This window comes from Scyliorhinus torazame, chromosome 7 (genome assembly GCF_047496885.1).
Source record: "Scyliorhinus torazame isolate Kashiwa2021f chromosome 7, sScyTor2.1, whole genome shotgun sequence".
Taxonomy (NCBI): Eukaryota; Metazoa; Chordata; class Chondrichthyes; order Carcharhiniformes; family Scyliorhinidae; genus Scyliorhinus; species Scyliorhinus torazame.
The window spans coordinates 204,851,645-204,873,105 of record NC_092713.1 but is presented as its reverse complement, the minus strand read 5'-3'; the positions used below and the strand labels follow the sequence as shown (position 1 = coordinate 204,873,105).

General features: G+C 50.2%; 1 protein-coding gene across 1 annotated transcript in view; it reads left to right on the top strand.

The window, feature by feature from the left end:
* The window catches only part of LOC140426798 (uncharacterized), a 107,200-nt gene extending 86,063 nt beyond the window's left edge, over window positions 1–21,137 (top strand). Inside the window, exon 4 of the mRNA XM_072511980.1 lies at window positions 18,396–21,137. The gene's annotated coding sequence lies outside the window, so the exon portion shown is untranslated. The remainder of the gene's footprint in view (window positions 1–18,395) is intronic.
* The last annotated feature ends 324 nt before the right edge of the window (window positions 21,138–21,461 follow it).

Genomic DNA, 21,461 nt, shown 5'->3' with positions numbered 1-21,461 from the left:
GCCAGAAAGAATAAGGCGGGAAGACAGGCGCAAGGCGGATGGGAGTTCCCCACATGGGGGGGTCGAGGAGTGAGCAGGAGTAGCCGGGGTCAGTTGAAGTCAGCTGACTTACGGAAGTAATATGGGGGAGCAATCATGCTAGAAAGAGATCTAGCGGGGAGGGGGGGGGGGGGGGAGGGGGGGACAACTGGGTTGCTGCTGCGGAAATCCAAAAGGAAATGGCTAAAGACTGGGTGGGCGGGGATGGTGTGCGACGCTGGGGGAGCGAGCGGGAGCGCGGAGGCGGGATAATGGACTGGCCTAGAGAAGGTAATGGCTAGTCGACACGGGAGGGGGGCAGGTAGCCCCCTAGTGAGGCTGATCACGTGGAACGTGAGAGGCCTGAACGGACCGATAAAAAGGGCCCGAGTGCTCGCGCATTTGAAAGGACTAAGGGCAGACGTGGTTATGCTCCAAGAGACGCACCTAAAGGTGGCGGACCAAGTTAGGCTAAGGAAAGGATGGGTGGGACAGGTGTTCCACTCAGGACTGGATGCAAAGAATAGAGGGGTGGCCATTTTGGTGGGGAAACGGGTAGCATTTGAAGCAAAGAACATCGTAGCAGATAGCGGGGGTAGATATGTAATGGTGAGTGGCAGGCTGGAGGGAATGGAGGTCGTGTTGGTTAATGTGTATGCCCCAAACTGGGACGATGCGGGATTTATGAGACGGATGCTGGGGCGTATACCGGACCTGGAGGTAGGAAACTTGATTTTAGGAGGGGACTTTAATACGGTGCTGGACCCGGGGCTAGATAGATCCAGCTCAAGGACCGGAAGAAGGCCGGCAGCGGCCAAGGTACTTAAGGGGTTTATGGACCAAATGGGGGGAGTGGATCCATGGCGATTTCTTAGACCTAGGGCTAGGGAGTTTTCCTTCTTCTCCCATGTCCATAAAGTGTACTCCCGGATAGATTTTTTTGTTTTGGGAAGGTCGTTGATCTCTAGGGTGGAAGAAGCTGAGTACTCAGCCATAGCGGTTTCGGATCATGCCCCACATTGGGTGGACCTGGAATTAGGAGAGGAAAGGGAGCAGAGAACACTCTGGCGATTAGATGTGGGACTGATGGCGGATGAGGGAGTGTGTGCAAGAGTGCGGGGGTGTATTGAGAGATACCTGGAGGTCAATGACGACGGCGAGGTCCCTGTGGGAGTGGTATGGGAAGCACTAAAAGCGGTGGTCAGAGGAGAGCTGATCTCCATTGGGGCCCACAAAAGGAAAACAGAGGCCAAGGAAAGGGAAAGATTACTGGGGGAGATTTTGAGGGCGGATAGGGAATTTGCAGAGACCCCGGAGGAGGAATTGTACAGGGAGAGGAGACGACTCCAGACGGAATTTGACCTTCTGACCACCAGAAAGGCGGAGGTACTGTGGAGGAAGGCACAGGGGAGGAGGTATGTATATGGGGAAAAGGCTAGTCGCCTGCTAGCTCATCAATTGCGAAAGAGGGCAGCAGCGAGGGAGATAGGAGGAATTAGAGACAAAAGGGGAGACACGGTGTGAAGGGCAGGAAAGATAAATGAGGTGTTCAAGACCTTCTATGAGGAACTGTATAGGTCTCAACCCCCAGAGGGAGAGGAGGGGATGCGGCAGTTCCTGGACCAATAAAGGTTCCCGAAAGTGGAGGAGCGGGGGGTGGTAGGCCTGGGGGCACCGATTGGGGTGGACGAGGTTATTAAGGGACTGGGAAGCATGCAAGCAGGGAAGGCCCCAGGACCAGACGGGTTCCCGGTGGAGTATTACAGAAAATATGTGGACTTGTTGGCCCCGTTGATGGTGAGGACGTTCAATGAGGCCAGGAAAGGGGGGACTCTACCCCCGACGATGTCGGAGGCGACGATATCGTTAATTTTGAAGAGGGATAAAGATCCATTGCAGTGCGGGTCCTATAGACCCATTTCATTATTGAACGTGGACGCCAAATTGTTGGCAAAGGTACTGGCATCGAGGATAGAGGACTGTGTCCCGGGGGTGGTGCACGAAGACCAGACAGGGTTCGTAAAAGGGAGACAACTGAATGTTAACGTGCGACGACTATTAGGGGTGATAATGATGCCCCCAGTGGAGGGGGAGGCAGAGATAGTGGCGGCAATGGACGCAGAGAAGGCATTTGATAGGGTGGAGTGGGAGTATTTATGGGAAGTGTTAAGGAGGTTTGGGTTTGGGAACGGGTTTATTAGCTGGGTTAGACTTCTTTATGGGGCTCCAACGGCAAGCGTAGTTACAGGTCGACATAGATCGGAGTATTTCCGACTATATAGGGGAACAAGACAGGGATGCCCGCTGTCTCCATTGTTGTTCGCGTTGGCAATTGAACCTCTGGCCATGGCATTGAGAGATTCCAGGAAATGGAGAGGGGTGATTAGAGGGGGAGAAGAACACCGAGTCTCGTTATACGCGGATGACCTATTGTTATACGTGTCGGACCCAGCGGGGGGGATGATAGAGGTTATGCGAATTTTGAGGGGGTTCGGGGAATTCTCGGGGTATAGGCTAAACATGGGGAAGAGTGAATTATTTGTGATACATCCAGGGAACCACAGTAGAGAGATAGAAGGCTTGCCTCTAAGGAAAGTGGAAAGAAACTTCCGATACCTGGGGATTCAGATCGCTAGGAGCTGGGGAACCTTGCACAGACTTAATCTGACACGGTTGGTAGAACAAATGGAGGAGGACTTCAAGAGGTGGGACATGCAGCCTCTATCGCTGTCGGGCAGGGTGCAAACAATTAAGATGATGGTCCTCCCGAGGTTCTTATTTGTATTTCAATGTCTCCCTATACTAATCACCAAGACCTTTTTTAATAAAATAGACAGGAGCATCACGAGCTTCGTGTGGGCAGGGAAAGTTCCGAGAGTAAGGAGGGGGTTCCTTCAGCGTAGTAGGGATAGAGGAGGATTGGCACTACCGAACTTGGGCGATTACTATTGGGCCGCCAATGTGGCAATGATACGTAAATGGATGATGGAGGGTGAGGGAGCGGCGTGGAAAAGACTGGAGAGAAAGTCCTGTAAAGGGACGAGTTTAGAGGCGCTGGTGACGGCGCCGCTACCGATCTCACCTAAAAAGTTTACCACGAACCAGGTGGTGGCGGCAACATTGAATATCTGGGGACAGTGGGGGCGACAGAGAGGGGTGCGGGGAGCCCTGGTGGGGTCCGCAATCAGGAACAACCATAGGTTCGCCCCAGGAAGAATGGATGGAGGATTTCAGAGCTGGTACCAGTTGGGAATTAGGAGGGTGGGAGATTTATTTATAGATGGGACTTTTGCGAGCTTGGGAGCATTGGAGGAAAAGTATAAGTTGCCCTGGGGAAATTTCTTGAGATATATGCAGGTGAGGGCGTTTACTAGACAACAGGTGAGGGAATTTCCGTTGCTCCCGACACAGGGGATACAGGACAGGGTGCTTTCAGGGGTGTGGGTCGGAGAGGGCAAGGTGTCAGAGATTTACCGAGAGATGAGGGAAGAGGGGGAGGAGTCGGTGGGCGAACTAAAAGGAAAGTGGGAAGAAGAACTAGGGGAGGAGATAGAGGAGGGTATGTGGGCTGATGCCCTAAGCAGGGTAAATTCCTCTTCCTCATGCGCCAGGCTTAGCCTGATTCAATTTAAGGTGCTACATAGAGCACACATAACGGGAGCAAGATTGAGCAGGTTCTTTGGAGTGGAGGACAAATGTGGGAGGTGTGGCGGGAGCCCGGCAAACCACGCACATATGTTTTGGGCATGTCCGGCACTGGAAGGGTATTGGAAGGGAGTGACGGGAGTGATTTCGCGGGTGGTGAAGGCCCGGGTCAAACCAGGCTGGGGGTTAGCTCTATTTGGAGTTGCGGATGAGCCGGGAGTGCAGGAGGCGAAAGAGGCCGACGTTGTGGCCTTTGCGTCCCTAGTAGCCCGGCGCAGGATCCTACTCATGTGGAAGGAGGCAAAACCCCCCGGACTGGAGGCCTGGGTAAATGATATGGCGGGGTTCATTAAACTGGAGCAGATAAAGTTTGCCCTGAGAGGATCGGCTCAAGGGTTCACCAGGCGGTGGCAGCCATTTCTCGACTACCTAGGGGAACGTTAGAGGGAAGACAGATGACCAGCAGCAGCAACCCAGGGGGAAGGGGGGGGTGGAGGGGGGAGGGGTGTGTGGTTTAGTTTAGGTCAAAGATAAAGGGGTTTTGTTACTTGTGTATTGTTAAAAATTTCTGTATTGTTATTGTTGCGTTTGCTTTGTAAGAGGGGAAAAACTGTTGTTTGGGAAAAAAATTTCAATAAAACATATTTAAAAAAAAAAGAAAAAGAACAAGAACAGGTGGAGGATGAGGTGGATATTTTTAGTTCAGGAAAATTGGCGGAGTTACAACAGAAAGATGTAGAAATAAAACGGATCAGAAAGCATACACGGAAGAGGAATCTGAGTGTATACCAGAGTATTATTACCGTAAAAGTGATGTCTTGATGAGAAAATGGAGACCTTTACATATGCAGGCGGATGAAAAGTGGGCAGAAGTTCATCAAGTAGTATTGCCGGTAGGGTATAGAAAGGAGGTGTTGCGAGTTGCACATGAGGTACCAGTGGGAGGTCGGTTGGGAATAAGGAAAACTCAAGCTAAAATACAAAAACATTTTTATTGGCCTGGACTACAGAAAGATGTAGTTAAATTTTGTCAATCATGTCACACATGTCAAGTGATAGGGAAACCTCAAGCAGTGATAAAACCAGCGCCCTTAGTACCCATTCCAGCATTTGAGAAACCTTTTACAAGGGTCCTAATTGATTGTGTAGGACCACTTCCTAAAACAAAAAGTGGAATCTTTTGACGATAATGGATGTGTCTACTAGATTCCCAGAGGCCATTCCAGTCCGTAATATTATAGCCAAAAAGATTGTGGAGGAGTTACTTAAATTCTTTACAAGAAATGGACTACCCACACAAATACAATCGGATCAAGGATCAAATTTTACCTCAAGGTTATTCAAAGAAGTATGGATAGCTTAGGAAAAAAACAATTTATATCAACTGCGTACCATCCAGAATCACAGGGAGCATTAGAAAGGTGGCATCAGACATTAGAAACAATGTTGAGGGCCTATTGTCAAGATTATCCAGAGGATTGGGATAAAGGAATTCCATTCGTACTGTTTGCAATTCGGGATGCACCTAATGAGTCAACCAAATTTAATCCTTTTGAACTAATTTTTGGTCATGAGGTAAGAGGACCACTTAAATTGATTAAGGAAAAATTGGTGAGTGAGAAATCGGAAATTACATTATTGGATTACGTGTCAAATTTTAGGGAATGATTAAATAGAGCAGGTGACTGGCTAGACAACATTTAAAAGTTGCACAAAATGTGATGAAACAGGTCGCGGACACGAAATCCAAAGTTCGTAGTTTTGCCAGTGGAGATAAAGTTTTAGTATTGTTACCAGTGGTAGGTGAACCTTTAAAAGCAAGGTTTTGTGGACCTTATCAGATTGAAAGGAAATTAAGTGAGATGAATTATGTGGTGCAAACGCCGGATAGAAGGAAAACTCACCGAGTGTGTCATGTGAATATGCTTAAAAGGTACTTTGAAAGGGAAGGAGAGAAAAAGGAGGAGGTTTTAATGATTCTAACTCAAAGTGACGAACCAAATCCAGATGACTGTGAATTTGACATACCTCAAATTAAATTGGAAAATGAGGATGTTCTTAAAAATTGGGATAAATTGTTGAGTTACCTTCCAGAGGAAAAACAAACTGACCTGAAAGAGTTATTGATATCACGTGGGCAAGTTTGTAGAGATAAATTGGAAAGTACTAAAATGGCTATACATGATGTAGATGTGGGAAATGCTGTTCCAATCAAACAACATCCATATAGACTTAACCCTTTAACGTTGGCACAGGTTAACAAAGGGATTGAGAGTATGCTTAAAAATGGCATAATTGAAGTGGGTTGCAGCCAATGGAGCTCACCCATAGTGATGGTACCAAAACCAGACGTACCCAACGGTTGTGTGTGGACTATAGAAAGGTTAATGCAGTTACAAGAACGGACTCTTATCCTATCCATTGTTTGGAATATTGCATTGAGAAAGTTGGACAATCAGCTTTTATTTCTAAATTGGATTTACTTAAAGGTTACTGGCAGGTACCTTTATCTGAAAGGGCGAAGGAGATTTCAGCTTTTGTGACTCCAGATGGTATATAACAATTCAAAGTTATGCCATTTGGCATGAAAAACACCCCAGCCACATTTCAACGGTTAACTAACAAAGTTGTTTCAGGATTACCCAATTGTGCGGGAAACATCGCAATCTGGTAATTTTCAGCCAGACATGGACAGAACATTTGAAACATCGGATGGAGTTATTCGATGGACTTGAGGAGGCGGGGTTGGTGATAAACCTAGCCAAAAGTGAATTTGGAAAAGCTCAAGTCACTTTCCTTGGCCATACAATCGGACAGGGTCGAATGGTCACACAGGATGTGAAAGCAACAGTTATTGAGGAGTTTTCAATACCCTCAAGACAAAGGGAAATAATGTGATTTCTTGGCATGAGTGGATTCGATCGAACATTTGTGCAAAGCTGATTGCTCCACTGATGGACTTGCTGAAGAAACGTCGAATATTTCAATGGACAGCGGTGTTTCAACAGACATTTGACTGCCCGAAAGCTGTGATAACCAATGCTCCTGTGTTGGAGAATTGCAAGGGACTCTGTGATCAGATTGAACTAAAGTATCTGACTTTAAAGAGACATGCCGAGGCATAGAGAAATGGATGGATCGTGCAGAGACCTTCTTGTTCAATGGGACTGTCAATCGAGCAGGATTTCAGTTGGAGGCAGACGAACAAAAAAAAAATGGACTATATTATTATACCTGTTTGCGTGTGTTGTTTTTTGAAACGGAAAAGTATATTTACTGTGTGCATTTCTTAAAGGATAGTGAAAAGGTGAAAAATGAAACCATCTTGAAGTCGATGGTTTATTTTTATTCTTGGGGGGAGGTGTCATGTGAGAGTATCTTTAAGAAATGGGTGTTTATAAATGGGTGTGTATATAAATATCTGTAGGCAGAGTGCCTTTAAGAAATGGGTCTTTTTTACTGCAGTGATGTCAGAGAGTGGGTGGAGCTGGGTTGTCTGTCAGCTTTCTAGTTTCACTTTGAGAAAAACTTGGGTGTGTCTGTGTCTTTTTGGTTTTGTTTTCAGAGTTGGAGCTGAAGCCAGACAAAGCAGCTGTACTGCTGTTCTCTCTGCCATGAAAAGATTATCTCTTGATCATTTGGTGAATTCAGAATTATAAATGTTCTCAGTCGTGAATGTAAACCTAACGTGCTTCTGTTAAAAGGTGTTTCTTTTGCCTTCTGGATGTTGTTTGGGAAGTTATTAAGGATTACTTAGTGTTGTATTCTTTGGGGGTTGTATTTGAATTGATGGTTGTTAAGATGTTCACTGTATGTTTTAAAAAGGTTAACTTTGAGTTCATAGAATAAACATTCTTTTGCTTTAAAAAATATTTTTTGATTTCTGCTGTACCACACCTGTGGGCCGTGTGCTCCCCATACCACAATCTAGTAAAAGTTGTGGGTCAGGGACTTCCGGTGGCGGCTATGAGGGAGTAAGTCGCGCATTTGGTGGCTCTCGCTCCGGTCAGACTTTTAGACCTTTTCCCCTGACTTTTTTGAATGTTTGAGCGCTGGAGGGGAAAACAACAGCACTGTAGATCTGGATCCTTACAGAGTTGTATGGACTTAAGGAGTAGAAGGGAGCGAAAACAGGTGAAGAAGGAGCTGAACAAAGGTGGTGTGGAAGTTCAAGTGGGAGGAAAGATGGCCGACGAACGGACCACGGAACGGACGGCCCAGACAGCGCTGGACAACATGCTGAAGGTCATGAAGGAGAGCTTTGCAGCGCTGAAGCGGGATAATTTGGAACCGCTTCAGAAAGCGGTGGAGCGACTGGACCAAAGGCTGGACTCCCAGGATAAGAAGGTCCAGGCATTGGAGAAGACAGTGGAGGAGCAGGCGGATTTCCAAACGGTAGCGGACGTGGAAATTAGAAAGTTGAAGGAGCAACAATCAAGGCTGATGGACAGGCTGGAGGACCTGGAAAACAGGCCTCGCCGATAGAATCTGAGAATCATTGGGCTCCCGGAGGGGGCCGAGGGAGTGGATACCACGGCATATGTGGCAGATATGCAGCAGAAGCTGGTGGGGGATGATTTCTTCCCGCGTCCGTTGGAGCTGGACAGGGCACACAGAGTGCAGGCGAGGCTGCCGCGAGGGGGGGGGGTGGGGGGCCCGGGCGATGGTGGTCAGGGGGCGATGGTGGTCAGGTTCCATAGGTTCATGGACAAGGAGCAGGTCCTACAGTGGGCCAAGAACACCAAGAGCTGCTTATGGAACAACAGTATCCTGCGCATCTATCAGGATCTGAGCCAGGAGGTGGCCAGAAGGAGGGCAGCCAACAGACAAATTAAAGAGATCCTGTTTAAAAAGAAGGTCAAGTTCGGGGTACTTTTTCCGGCACGGCTTTGGGTCACATACCGGGAAAAGCAACATTATTTTGACGACCTGGAGGAAGCGATGGACTTCGCTAAGGGGCATGGACTGGTGCCGAGCTGAGGACCCATGGACTCAAGTTAGAGTGTTTCAAGGGATGTTTGCATTTGTTTGTGGATTGCCCTTCATGTTAGCGATATTGTTCGGCATGTTCTTTTACTTAAAATTTGAGGTGTTCTTGTGTTTGTTTTTGCCTGTTTGAAAGCTTTAAAGTTAAAGCCAAAGTCATAGTTAAAGGTTAAGTTATTGGGTGTTGGGGGGCTGTACGGGTTCTTTCTGCTATTTCTCTGGTAATGTTGGGAGGGGGGTGGGTGGTAGCGCCCACCTCATTACACAGTCTGAATTGCACTATTGTGGGGACGAGCTTTGTTCTTTCTTTGTTTTCTCTCTGTTTCGGTCCCAGAGCGATTGCTCGAACAGGGCTGTTCTGGGGAAGTGGTGTTGATGGGCGGGGGGGAGGGGAGCGGGGGGACAATAGGTGGGAGACATGGTGGCGCCGGAGTTGAGAGTCACCAGACTAGCTGCTTTGAGCTAGTCAACGGGAGCGAGGTGGGGGGTGTGTATACAGCCAGTATATGGCAGAGGTTAGGTTACAGGGGGTTGTTGCTGGGTGGGAGGGGGGGGGGGGGGGGGGGCGGGGGCGGGGGGGGGGGGGGTGAAGATGATCTGCTGACAAGGGAGGGAGCTGACCAGGTAACAGGGAAGAGGTCAGGGGTGGGAGCTGCCAAGAGGCACATGGACAGGAGGTGGGCCCAAGAAGGGCGATGGCTGATCGGCGTAGGGCGGGGGGGGGGGGTGCAGGGTTCCCTCCAACCAGGCTGATCACCTGGAATGTTCGAGGGTTAAACAGGATGGTCAAGAGGGCACGTGTGTTCGCGCACTTACGGGCTCTGAAGGCGGATGTAATGTTGCTGCAGGAGACACATTTGAGAGTGGCGGACCAGATTAGATTACGGAAGGGCTGGGTTAGCCAGGTCTTCCATTCGGGGCTTGACGCTAAGAACAGAGGGGTCGCGATCATGATTAACAAACGGGTTCAATTTGAGGTGGACAGCACAGTTGCGGATGGGGGTGGTAGATTTCTCATGGTCCGGGGGAAGCTTGAGGGGGTGAGGGTGGCCCTAGTGAATGTTTACGCTCCAAACTGGGATGATGTAGATTTCATCAAAAGGCTGCTGGGGAAAATCCCCGACTTGGATTCGAGGAAGCTGATTATGGGTGGGGACTAATAAGTCCTTGATCCCGACCTGGATTGGTCGTGCTCCAGAACGGGCAGGGTCCCGGCAATGGCAAGGGAACTGAGGGGGTTCATGGAACAAATAGGGGGGGTAGACCCCTGGAGAATCAGTCGGCCGACGGGGAAGGAGTTCTCGTTCTATTCACATGTTCACAAGGTTTATTCTCGTATTGACTTTTTTATTATGAGTAGGGACTTTTTGGAGGGGATGAGGGATACAGAATACTCGGCGATCACTATTTCGGAGAATGCTCCACATTGGGTTGACCTGCAGGTCTGCAAAGAAAGTTACCAGCGCCCACAATGGAGGTTAGAGGTGGGATTGTTGGCAGATGAGGGTGTGTGTGAGAGAGTGGGGAAATGCATGCAGAACACCTGCAGGTCAACGATACAGGGAAAGTCTCAGCAGTGGTGCTCTGGGAGGCGCTGAAGGCGGTGATCTCAATCCGAGCCCATAGGGACAGAACGGGCATGGCGGAGATGGACAGACTGGTTCAGGAGATGAAACGAACGGACAGGGAATATGCGGAGTCCCCGAGGGCAGAGTTACTTAGGGAACGACGGAGACTGCAGGCGGAGCTGGGGGCGCTATCCACTGGGAAGGCCGTAGAGCAGCTCAGAAAGAAAGGGGCACGGTGTATGAGTATGGGGAGAAAGCCAGCAGAATGCTTGCACAGCAACTTAGGAAGAGGGAATCGGCCAGGGAAATAGGGACGGTAGTGGACGGGGCAGGGAACCGGGTTGGAGACCCGGCAGGATTGAACAGGGTATTCAGGGACTTTTACAGCAAGCTATATACCTCGGAGCCCCCCACGGGGCCGGAGGGGATGAGGCGCTTCTTAGATGGGCTGACCTTCCCAAAGGTGGTCAGGGGGATGGTAGAGGGGCTGGGGCCCCCAATTAGGGCTGAAGAAGTAATAGGGGGCCTGAGGGCCATGCAGTCGGGTAAAGCCCCGGGGCCGGACGGGTATCCAGTGGAATTCTACAAAAAGTTCTCGGGGATAGTGGGGCCGGTGCTGGTTAGGGTGTTCAACGAGGCGAGGGACAAAGGGGTGTTACCCCCGACGATGTCGCAAGCCACCATCTCGCTGATATAAAAGCGGGATAAAGATCCGGAAGCCTGTGGGTCCTATCGGCCAATCTCCTTGATTAATGTTGACGCTAAACTACTGGCCAAGATCCTGGCGTCCAGAATCGAAGACTGTGTACCGGACATAATTGTGGAGGACCAAACTGGGTTTGTAAAGGGCAGGCAGCTGGTAGCCAACCTAAGAAGGCTACTCAATGTGATTATGATGCCCCCGGAGGGCAGAGAGGCGGAGGTAGTGGTGGCAATGGATGCCGAAAAGGCTTTTCACCGGATGGAGTGGGACTATCTATGGGAGGTGCTGGGACTGTTTGGGTTGGGGAAGACTTTGTGGACTAGGTTAGACTGCTATATCAGGCCCTGAAGGCTAGTGTAAGGATGAACAGGACAACATCTGAGTATTTTCGACTATACCGTGGGACAAGACAGGGGTGCCCTCTCTCTCCATTGCTGTTTGCGTTGGCCATAGAACTGCTGGCAATTGCTCTGAGAGCGGCAAGGGGATGGAAGGGAATGGTCGGGGTGGGGGGGGGGGGGGGGGGGGGGGCGGGTAGAACACAAGATCTCGCTCTACGCGGATGACCTGCTTTTGTACGTGTCGGATCCAGTGGCAGGGATGGACGGGATTATGGAATTTGGCTGGTTTTCAGGGTGCAAGTTGAACATGGCAAATAGCGAGATGATTGTGGTGCAGGCGAGGGGTCAGGAGAATAGGCTGAGGGAGCTACCGTTTAGGCTGGTTGGGGAACGTTTTAGGTATTTAGGGATACAAGTGGCGCGGGACTGGGGCAGGATGCATAAGTTGAACTTGTCTAGGCTGGTGGAGCAAATGAGAAGCGAGTTTCAGAGATGGGATGCGCTCCCGCTGTCATTAGCGGGGAGAGTACTGACGGTGAAGGTGACGATCCTCCCGAGATTCCTGTTTATTTTTGAAGTGTCTCCCTATTTTCATTCCGCGGTCCTTCTTTAAAAGGATCAATAAAATCATCCTGTGATTTGTTTGGACGGGAAGGTCCCTGCGGATAAAGAAGGGGATGCTGGAGCGGAACCGTAGCGAGGGGGGACTGGCGTTGCCGAACCTCAGCAACTACTACTGGGCGGCTAACATAGCCATGATAAGGAAATGGATGGTGGGTACGGGGTCGGTTTGGGAGTGGGTGGAGGCTGGTTTGTGCAGCGGCACCAGCTTGGCAGCCCTGGTCACGGCTCCTCTGCTGCCCCCGCCAGCCAGGTACTCCACCAGCCCTATAGTGGTGGGGGCTCTGCGGATTTGGGGCCAATGGAGGAAACATGCGGGGGAAGTGGGAGCGTTGGTCTGGCCCCCAATATGCGACAACCACCGATTTGTCCCGGGGAAGATGGACGGCGGATTTCGAGCATAGCGGAGGGCAGGGGTGGGAAGGATGGACGACTTGTTCCTGGAAGGGAGCTTCGCAGGCATGAGCGTGCTGGAGGAGAAGTTCGGGCTGGCAAGGAGAAATTACTTTCGGTACTTGCAGGTGTGGGATTTCGTAAGTAGACAGGTCCCGTCCTTTCCACGCCTTCCACCAAGGGGGATCCAGGACAGGGTAGTTTCCAGAGGAGAGGGAAGAGTATCGGATATTTATAAGGAGCTTATGGGAGCGGAGGACACAGGGACCAAGGAACTGAAACTCAAGTGGGAGGAGGAGCTTGGTGGGGAGTTGGAGGGAGGCGTATGGGCAGACGCTCTGAGGGGGGTAAGTGTAACAGCAACATATGCCAGGCTCGGCCTGATTCAGTTCAAGGTAGTTCACCGGGCCCACATGATGGTGGCCCGGATGAGTAAATTCTTTGGGCTGGAGGACAAGTGTGCTAGATGTGCGGGAGGACCAGCGAACCACGTCCACATGTTCTGGGCATGCCCAAAACTCAGGGGGTACTGGCAGGGATTTGCGGACATCATGTCCCGGGTACTGAAAACAAGGGTGCCGATGAGTCCAGTGGTGGCGATTTTTGGGGTATCGGAGGACCGGGAGTCCAGTAGGGGATAGAAGCCGACGTTGTGGCCTTTGCTTCCCTGGTAGCCCGGTGACGAATACTGTTGGCCTGGAGAGACTCAAAGCCCCCAAAGACCGAAGTATGGCTGTCGGACATGGCAAGTTTTCTCGGCTTGGAAAAAATGAAGTTCGCCTTACGAGGATCACTATCGGGGTTCGCCCGCAGGAGGCAACCATTCATCGACTTCTTCGTGGGGAACTAATCGTCAGCGGGGGTACTTCCCCTGTATCGTTGACCTGCAGGTAGTTCTGCATGCATTCCCCCACTCTCTCACACACACCCTCATCTGCCCATATAAATACTATGGCTACCAGAGCAGGTCAGAGACTGCGGCTAGCAACTCACATCCAGTCTCCCCAAAGCCTGTCCACCATCTACAAGGCACAAGTCAGGAATGTAATGGAATACTATCCATTTGCCTGGGTAAGTGCATCTCCAACAATACTCAAGAAGCTTGACACCATCCAGGAAAATGCAGCCCGCTTGACTTCTACCCCTTCCATATTCAATCCTTCCAACACCGATGAACAGTGGAAACCTTGTGTACCATCTATAAGATGCACTGCAGGAACTCACCAAGGTTCCTTTGGCAGCAACTTCTAAACCCATAACCACTACCATCTAGAAGGACAATGGCAGCAGATGCCTGGGAACACCATCACCTGGAGGTTCACCTCCAAGTTACTCACCATCCTGACTTGGAAATATATCACCGCTCCTTCACAGCTGCTGTGTCGAAATCCTGGAATTAGCTTCCTAACGGCACTGTGGGTGTACCTACACCTCAGGGACTGCAGCAGTTCAAGAAGGCAGCTCACCACCACCTCTGGAGAGCAACAACAGGTGGGCAATATATGCTGGCCTAGTCAGCAACCTCCTCATCCTGTATAATTAACTTTTTTTAATTTCCTGTGTAGCGCATGTGCCAATGCCAAAGCTTAAACTCTAGTGATAAATAAACACAAATTCAGCACTGCCAACAGAGGTGATAGTGAGAAGATGCTATCTTCTGTCACGGAGTCTCCACAACATTCGCAAAATAAATCACAAAGAAAACTGCCACCAAATTTGAGAAGTATCAGTTACCGCAATACCAAAAACTATTTTAGGATCCAATCAACTTAATAGAATGACAGAAACAAACTCAGGGATAAATTAAAAGGCGCCGTTCCAGGTAGGGCCATGCCCAAACTAAATAAAGAGCAATGGATCTTGCCAAATATCAACCAAAATGTGATGAAAGAGGTCGATAAAGCATTGCATCCCATGCGGGGCCCACCGGGCCGGTATGCATTGAGGGTGCCCTTGGACACTGCATGCTCCCTCTCCAGGGACATCCGGCTGCAAACAGAGCCACGGAAGAGGGGCAGACATTCCGGCCGGAAATCCACTCGGTCGCCCGCTGCCTGGAACTGTTGATGCCGAGTTTCACCAGGCCCAGCAGCAGGTTCATGAGGAGGTCCTCTGCCTTCCCCGCCCCTTTCTGCACCGGGTTCCCGTTCCTGGGAGTCTGTGATCCGTGTGGAAAAATAGATCAGGAGCATGGAGATGAAGTACAAGCAAAGCTTCATGAAAAGGGTTGTCAAGAAACTAAAAAGGGAGTGTAGCCTAGAACATTGAATATAGACACGGGACTCCACAAGACGACAAAAATGGCAGGGTTCCTCAGAGTCTGTGAACCGATGCAAACCATAGAGGGACCATGATAGAATTTCATAGAATTTACAGTGCAGAAGGAGGCCACCCGGCCCATCGAGTCTGCACCAGCTCCTGGAAAGAGCACCACACCCAAGGTCAACACCTCCACCCTATCCCCATAACCCAGTAACCCCACCCAACACTAAGGGCAATTTTGAACACTAAGGGCAATTTATCATGGCCAATCCACCTAACCTGCACATCTTTGGACTGTGGGAGGAAACCGGAGCACCCGGAGGAAACCCACGCACACACGGGGAGGATGTGCAGACTCCGCACAAACAGTGACCCAAGCCGGAATCGAACCTGGGACCCTGGAGCTGTGAAGCATTTGTGCTATCCACAAGGCTACCGTGCTGCCCTATCAATATGCCCAATCAGATATATCAATATATCTTTTAGGGCTGTTCTTTGTGAAAAATTTATCAATTCGTTTGTTGCTTCTCACATTAAGGGCGTGATTCTCTGGCCTCGTTGCAAGCTCGCTCAAGCGTAACGAGGCCGCTGAATAGCGGGAGAGGCCAAAAATGAGAACCGTGTTAGGCACCAAACAGTTTGCAATCCAACCAGCCCACTCCTGTAGGCGGACTCCAGATCTCGCCGTAGCATGGCGAGAAACCAATTATCACCACTTAAGCCTAATTTCCATACAACTAACAGGAGCCACCCCACATCCAACGGCCTCCCGTCATTCAGCAGCCTCCCCAGCAAGTGTTCACACTGCCGCCGATCAGTACTCATTTTGAAAAACGTGAACCTGGCGGAAGGGCATCTGCGGGGAGCCAAGGAGGTGAACAGCCATCTTTGCTCACAGGCAAAGAGCCCAGGGGTGCTGGGCTTGTCATACCTGTGCTTGGCGGGGAGTGCGGGACCCTCCGCAGGAATGGGCCGCCATGGGACGGTGGGCAGGAGGCGCTGGGGGTGGCAACCCGGGGGGCAACTGCACACGGCACCAACATGCCAACCCCTGGATCGTGTGTACCCATCCCAGGGAAATCCTTGTCCCTGGCCGCCTGTCCCACCGACCACCCATAACCCTCATCGACTGCTGAGGCCTCTGGCCATGCGGCTCAAGGCTATTGCGAATAGAGAATTGGCAATTGTGGTTAAGTGAGCACTTCAGCACACAACCCAAGTGGATTCCCGTGGGTGGGCGGGCCATGTAGCATATGCAGCTCATTGCTTAGCATCACAATCACACCTTGATGCCTGGACACTGTGCTTGGACATTGCAGGAGGCAACACCACACACGCAACAGCCAACATCCGAACACCCATGGGATGGGACACAGCTCCGGGGACATGTTCACGGCCGGAAGGTGGCTGAGGGCCATGGGGAGGGGGAGATGCTGTGTACCCAAACAGGCGCCGGAAAGTGGCGACTAGGGGCTTTTCACAGTAGCTTCATTGCAGTGTTAATGTAATCCTACTTGTGACAATAAAAAGATTATCATTATTATACCTGTAGAGGTGGGCAAGGGTTCGGAGGTTGGCTCGCATTGCAGATGAAAGTGAAACTGTGCCCTCCTCGCTCTACCACTACGTCTAGGTGTGTCCCCAGGATTCACATCAGAGGTGGAGGCAGCCAACTGCTTACCTCGTCCCATGGCCTTCGACGGCCTTCTGGGGCAGGAGGGCCCCGGCTCACTATTGGCAGCACATGCACAGCTGTGCCACCCTGTCCCGTGTGCGGGCTCTGAGATGCGGCCTCATCAAAGGGGTAAAACTCAGGGGGAGCTGGTGGCCACAGTCAGCACTCCATGGTATGGGTCTGGGTTGGAACCCAGCGCCCCCTCCTCCTGCTCGGTGCTCATAGGGCCCTGGGGTTCACCTTGGGGCAAAGGGGCAGCTGGTTCGAGCCCGGCTGCCCCTGAATCACCTGGCTCTGCCAGCCCTGGCAGTTCCCTGATGTTTGCATCATCGTGTTGATGCCCTCGCCGAAGCTCCTCGGTGATTGGGCCATGCTCTGCAGTGCTTTGGCAATGTCCACCTGTGATTGGGACAAGCTCCGCTGTGCCTTTGTAATTCCCATCTGAGAATGGGACATGTCCCGCAGAACCTCATCAAGATCAGCCTGGTACTGAGTGACATCCCCCAGCGAGTCTGGGACTCCTCCAATCGGCTATGGACCTGCTCCAGTGTCGTTGACATCTCCCTCTGAATGTCCCCGTCGCTCCCCAACGTCTCCATCAGGCTCGACATCAGGCTGGGACCCAGCTGGGTCCTGGGATCCAGCAGATCTCCAACTGCTGTCTCAGCTGGAGGTTCCTGCTTCCACCTGATATACATCAGCAGCTGTGTGGTGCTCACCAGATTGTGCCCCAGAAGCTTGACCACTAAGATTTCCAACTGAGGTGTGTGTATCTAAGCTGGCGCAGGGCGGGGATGACAGCTGTAATGCTTCGATCATGGCATCTTCGGAGCTCTCCTCCAAGGTGTCCTCTTGGGAGGCTGGAGAGCGGGGCCACCTGGGATAGGCTGGCGCCATCGGCTGGAGGACCTGCGGGAGAATGGACATGTTGTCAGTGGGAGGGATGGGTCAGTCAGTAAGGCAATAACAACTCACGTTTGACAGGCCCTGCGAGTGGTTCCTCACTTCTGTGGTGCCCGCCAGCCTCCGCATTGGTAACCGCTCTGTCCTCGGCCACCCCAGTCACCTCCAGGTCCCGCTCCTCGAAGGAGGTGAGGATTCTTATGTCCGGCACCCCACTGCCAGTCTGGACCCTCTCCCAGCGATTGTGGGAGAGGTGTTCCTGAGGAGACACAGAGAGGGCATCATTAGCCACAGGTTTAGTTCATAGTGGTGGGAGGGGAGGGGAGTGGTGTAAGAAGGGTTGGGGGTTGAAGAGAGAGGGGCGGGGGGGTGTGTAGGAAGGGTTGAAGGGAGGGGGTGTGCGCAGGAAGGGTTGGGGGTTGGAGAGAGGGTTGGAGGGTGGAGGGAGGGTTGGGATCACATGGAGAGTTGAGGGTAGATGCTGGCGTGAAGGCGGAAAGGTCTCAGGAGGGTGGGTGGTGTGGGATGTTGATATCTACTCACACGTACTGCCCGGTGTAGGTCGTTTACCTTTCTCCCGGCACTGGAGGCCAGTCCTTCTGGTCACACTCCCCAAGCTCACAGCCACCACCACCTCATCCCAGGTGGCACTAGCTGCCATGTGGCTGACCCTCTGGGACCCTTGGTGGAACAGGACATCCTTCCTGGCCGCCTCTGCATCTAGGAGCCTCCCCAGGTCAGCATCCCCAAATCTTGAGGCCGGTCTCCTGGGCGCCATTGTTGTGAACTGGCTGGGGTTGGTTGGGCAAGAGCTGCTTAAGTGCTCCTCGACCTTGCTATCAGGGGGCTGGCGAGCGCGGTCCCGGCGAATCAGCTGCTGAGCCTTCATTGGTGATGAGAAGCCCGTGAGGCTTTGTTAAGTGGACCAATTAACGTTGAATAGCCTTTCCGGCCTCGCTGGGCCGCGCGCCAGGAAGCTCGAGGCAGTTCCCGCTCGCTACCACACTTAGAAATCTTTCTGGAGAATTGCACCTTAAATCTTTGCCAAATTGCCAAACATTAGTGAAATTGCACCCCTAACAAGGAAGCGGCGATTTGTCTCTGTAATTGATGGAATTATAGGAATGCATGACCTGGAACATATAATTTATGAGAATTAGATTTTCTTAGTGAGCTCCTAGTCATCGAGTAAACCCATTTCGCAACTTTTATTAAAAGGATAGTTTTCAAATAATGTACTCGATCCTCACATAGTTTACAATTTTTATTTTTCCCCCCAGTTTTGCATTTCAACAGGAGTCTAACCAGAAACCTGATGTCAATTAGCAACAATTGCCGCCTGAGAGGAGAACTAACATTAGTGAGCATTAAATCCATATCTGTCACAACATCAAGAATTAATTACCAACAAGCCCTATATAAATCAGGGGTCGAAGGTCAGTGGGTTTCGTCTCCAATCTGGCAACGTGTTGAGTGATTGTTCCGCCTAACAAAAGATCTACAGTGTTAAGGATCAGTGTCAATCACAGTTTTAACAATAGGCCTAACGTCAAAGAACAATGACTTTCTGATGACCTGAACTTTAATCGCAAGACAGTGGCCAGAACAGGAGATTGAGTATTAATCAGAGATGATCTCTGTCCAACAGGGGTTTTTAAACATTAGTCAGTGGTATTCCCAGTTGCAGGAGGCATCTCACACTGGTGGATGGCAATTCCAGCCTCGCAAGGAATCTAACTTTGGTCAATGATATTTCTAGTGTAATAAAACATCAGCCTGTGATCAGAGATTTACTATCAGTCACTGTCAGGTTAACAAGTGCCTGTACATTTGGCATCAACAAAACTAGCGATACAGGAAATCAAGCAGTTCAATCTAAGGAGAGTTCGACCATCGATCAGTAAAATACTACATGCAACAGGACATCTGACGCTCTCAATCCCATTGGAATTGAATGCCCAATGACAAATAGTGGTGATCCCAATCCAAGAGACAATTATAGGAATAAGCAAGAGAACAGGCGTGATTAGTAACTATTTCACATCTTTACAAGAAGAAATGTCCCATCAATAATGATCCCTGTCCATCAGGACCTTAGTGTCAATCAGTCACATTCCAATTCGAATTGGGATCAAAGATCAATCAATGATAATTCCAGCCTCACATTGGTCTTTGATATACTCAATCCAGCAGCTAGCGTGATGTCAGGTAGCAGCAGAGGGTGTCACGTGAATCGATGGAAGTTACCTTTTCATGACCATCATTGTATAATAGAATACTGAATGTTGATTTGCTCAATCTTAATGTAATGGCAAGTGGATTATCCAATGGAAGAAAACAAATCCATCAATTCCGATCAAGGATCAGGCAATGCCAACCTCACAGCAGTGAGTCAAATATTAGGCTCTTCCATTCTAGAAGGGCAAAATATTCTTAATGATAATTCCAATCGAGCAGAACTTCAATATTCAGTCGGTAACACTCAGCCTTCAGGAGGAGTGGCGTCTCCAGTGGGAAACACCGTAATTACCATAGACTCCCCAATTCTGGATACTTCTTCGCCAATAAGTAACTCTTCTGCCAGCAACATTGACAGTGAGACAGGACTGCTTATGATTGTCAGCGAGAGTGATCTCACAGACGGCCAAATGTCTCCCACGTACAGTCCCAATAATGGAGAAGTTCAATTAATCAACGCTGGCCTCATTTCAAGATATATACAACAGTCTTTCACAGACCCCAATCCAGAAGATCGTCATTCGCCCACAGTCAGCCGGAAAACCTCACTCGCTGCCAAAGTCACTCCGGTAAAGCCTCATATTTTTGTGAGTGACAATCCAGCAATTGGCCAGGAAAGTACACATTCCAGCTCAACTTTCCAGCCGACGAGCGAAGAAGGCTTTCCATCAGAATCCACCATGTGGATCACAGACAATCTCCCCTCAGAGATTTCAAGCCTGGGAGATGAAAGTGCAGCACAAAATGAAGACCCCTCCATTGCCAGTGCCAATTACACCGCCATTGGGACAACACATCAAACTCAGCCCAATGACAGCGAAGCAGCAATGAATGACGATCTCCATCTGATAACAAATCCACCGAACACGGATTATACATCCTATGTGGTAATACCCCATGGAACCGGAAAACTTGAGTTACTTAAAGGGGCCAGACCATTGGGGCGTTACGTCCAAACGAATGTTGGCGCCACCCAGGAAGGTCAAGGGTCACGCTATGTTGGTGTATCATTGGGCAAGAGCAACCCCAGTTCCTTAATTCGTCGTTCACCAGCCACTGCCAGTGCCGAAGATGAAACCCACACCAGGAACAGTCTTAGTTCAGTCGAAAGCCAATTGCTTGACAACGACCAGCACAATTTACTGGACCATGATACGCTGTTCATGAGCCACCACAATCAAAGATTGGAGCGATCACTAACCAGCAGCAACTCCAGCATAGCTGATAAGGATGATTTTAGTGGAAACGTGAGCGATTCGACAACACATTATTCGGCAGCCAGTGGCAATCCCAGTACCACAGGATTCGTTGGCACACCGGATAAGGCCCATCGCAGTCGAAGGGGGATCCATCCGTTGAGCGTTAGTACATCCAGGCAAACGGAATATGACACACAGGCCAGGGGCAGCCGGCACCCATCTGTAAACCCAGCAGGAAACATCCTGGGTCAAACAGAACATTGGGTTCTGCTCAAGGGGGGTCGAATAACAAAACGATTGCCAGTCAGTAATGATGCCCGTTCAACAGAACAGGAGACAGCGGTCAGGAGGAGTTCTTACACCACAGAAAGTCAACTGTCAGTCAATAGTATTGTCAATGCAGCTAAAGATCGTGATGTCCGGTGATGACTCTGAATTCCTCTCTGATTAGTGACAATTTCAATTTCGTAAAACATTGGTCAATCATGGACCACCAGACAAGGCTGTACTTGTTAGAAACAATTGTTAAGGGCATGTGGCACTGTCTACTAAACTGTTGAATAATAAACACCCAGTACTCCAGAAGCAACTGTTCTCAGGCCCATCTCTGTATCAGTGTTCATTTAACATTAGCCATAACATCTACTGATTGAAACCTCGATCCAGCTTAACATTAAAGGTTATTGAACAGTCACATTTGACATTATTTGTAATCTTCTCGAGTGATTGCATGTTTGTCAGGATCTCTAATAATGGGCAGGAAGTCTTGTGGCACGGTGCTAGTCCTGCCGCTGAGCAAGAAGCTCTGGATTCAAGCCCCACTCCAGCAATGTAACACAGCCATGTAGGTTGAGCATCAATCTGTCGGCCCAGTGACCCCCATGAGAACGCAGCTACAAAAGAGGTCAC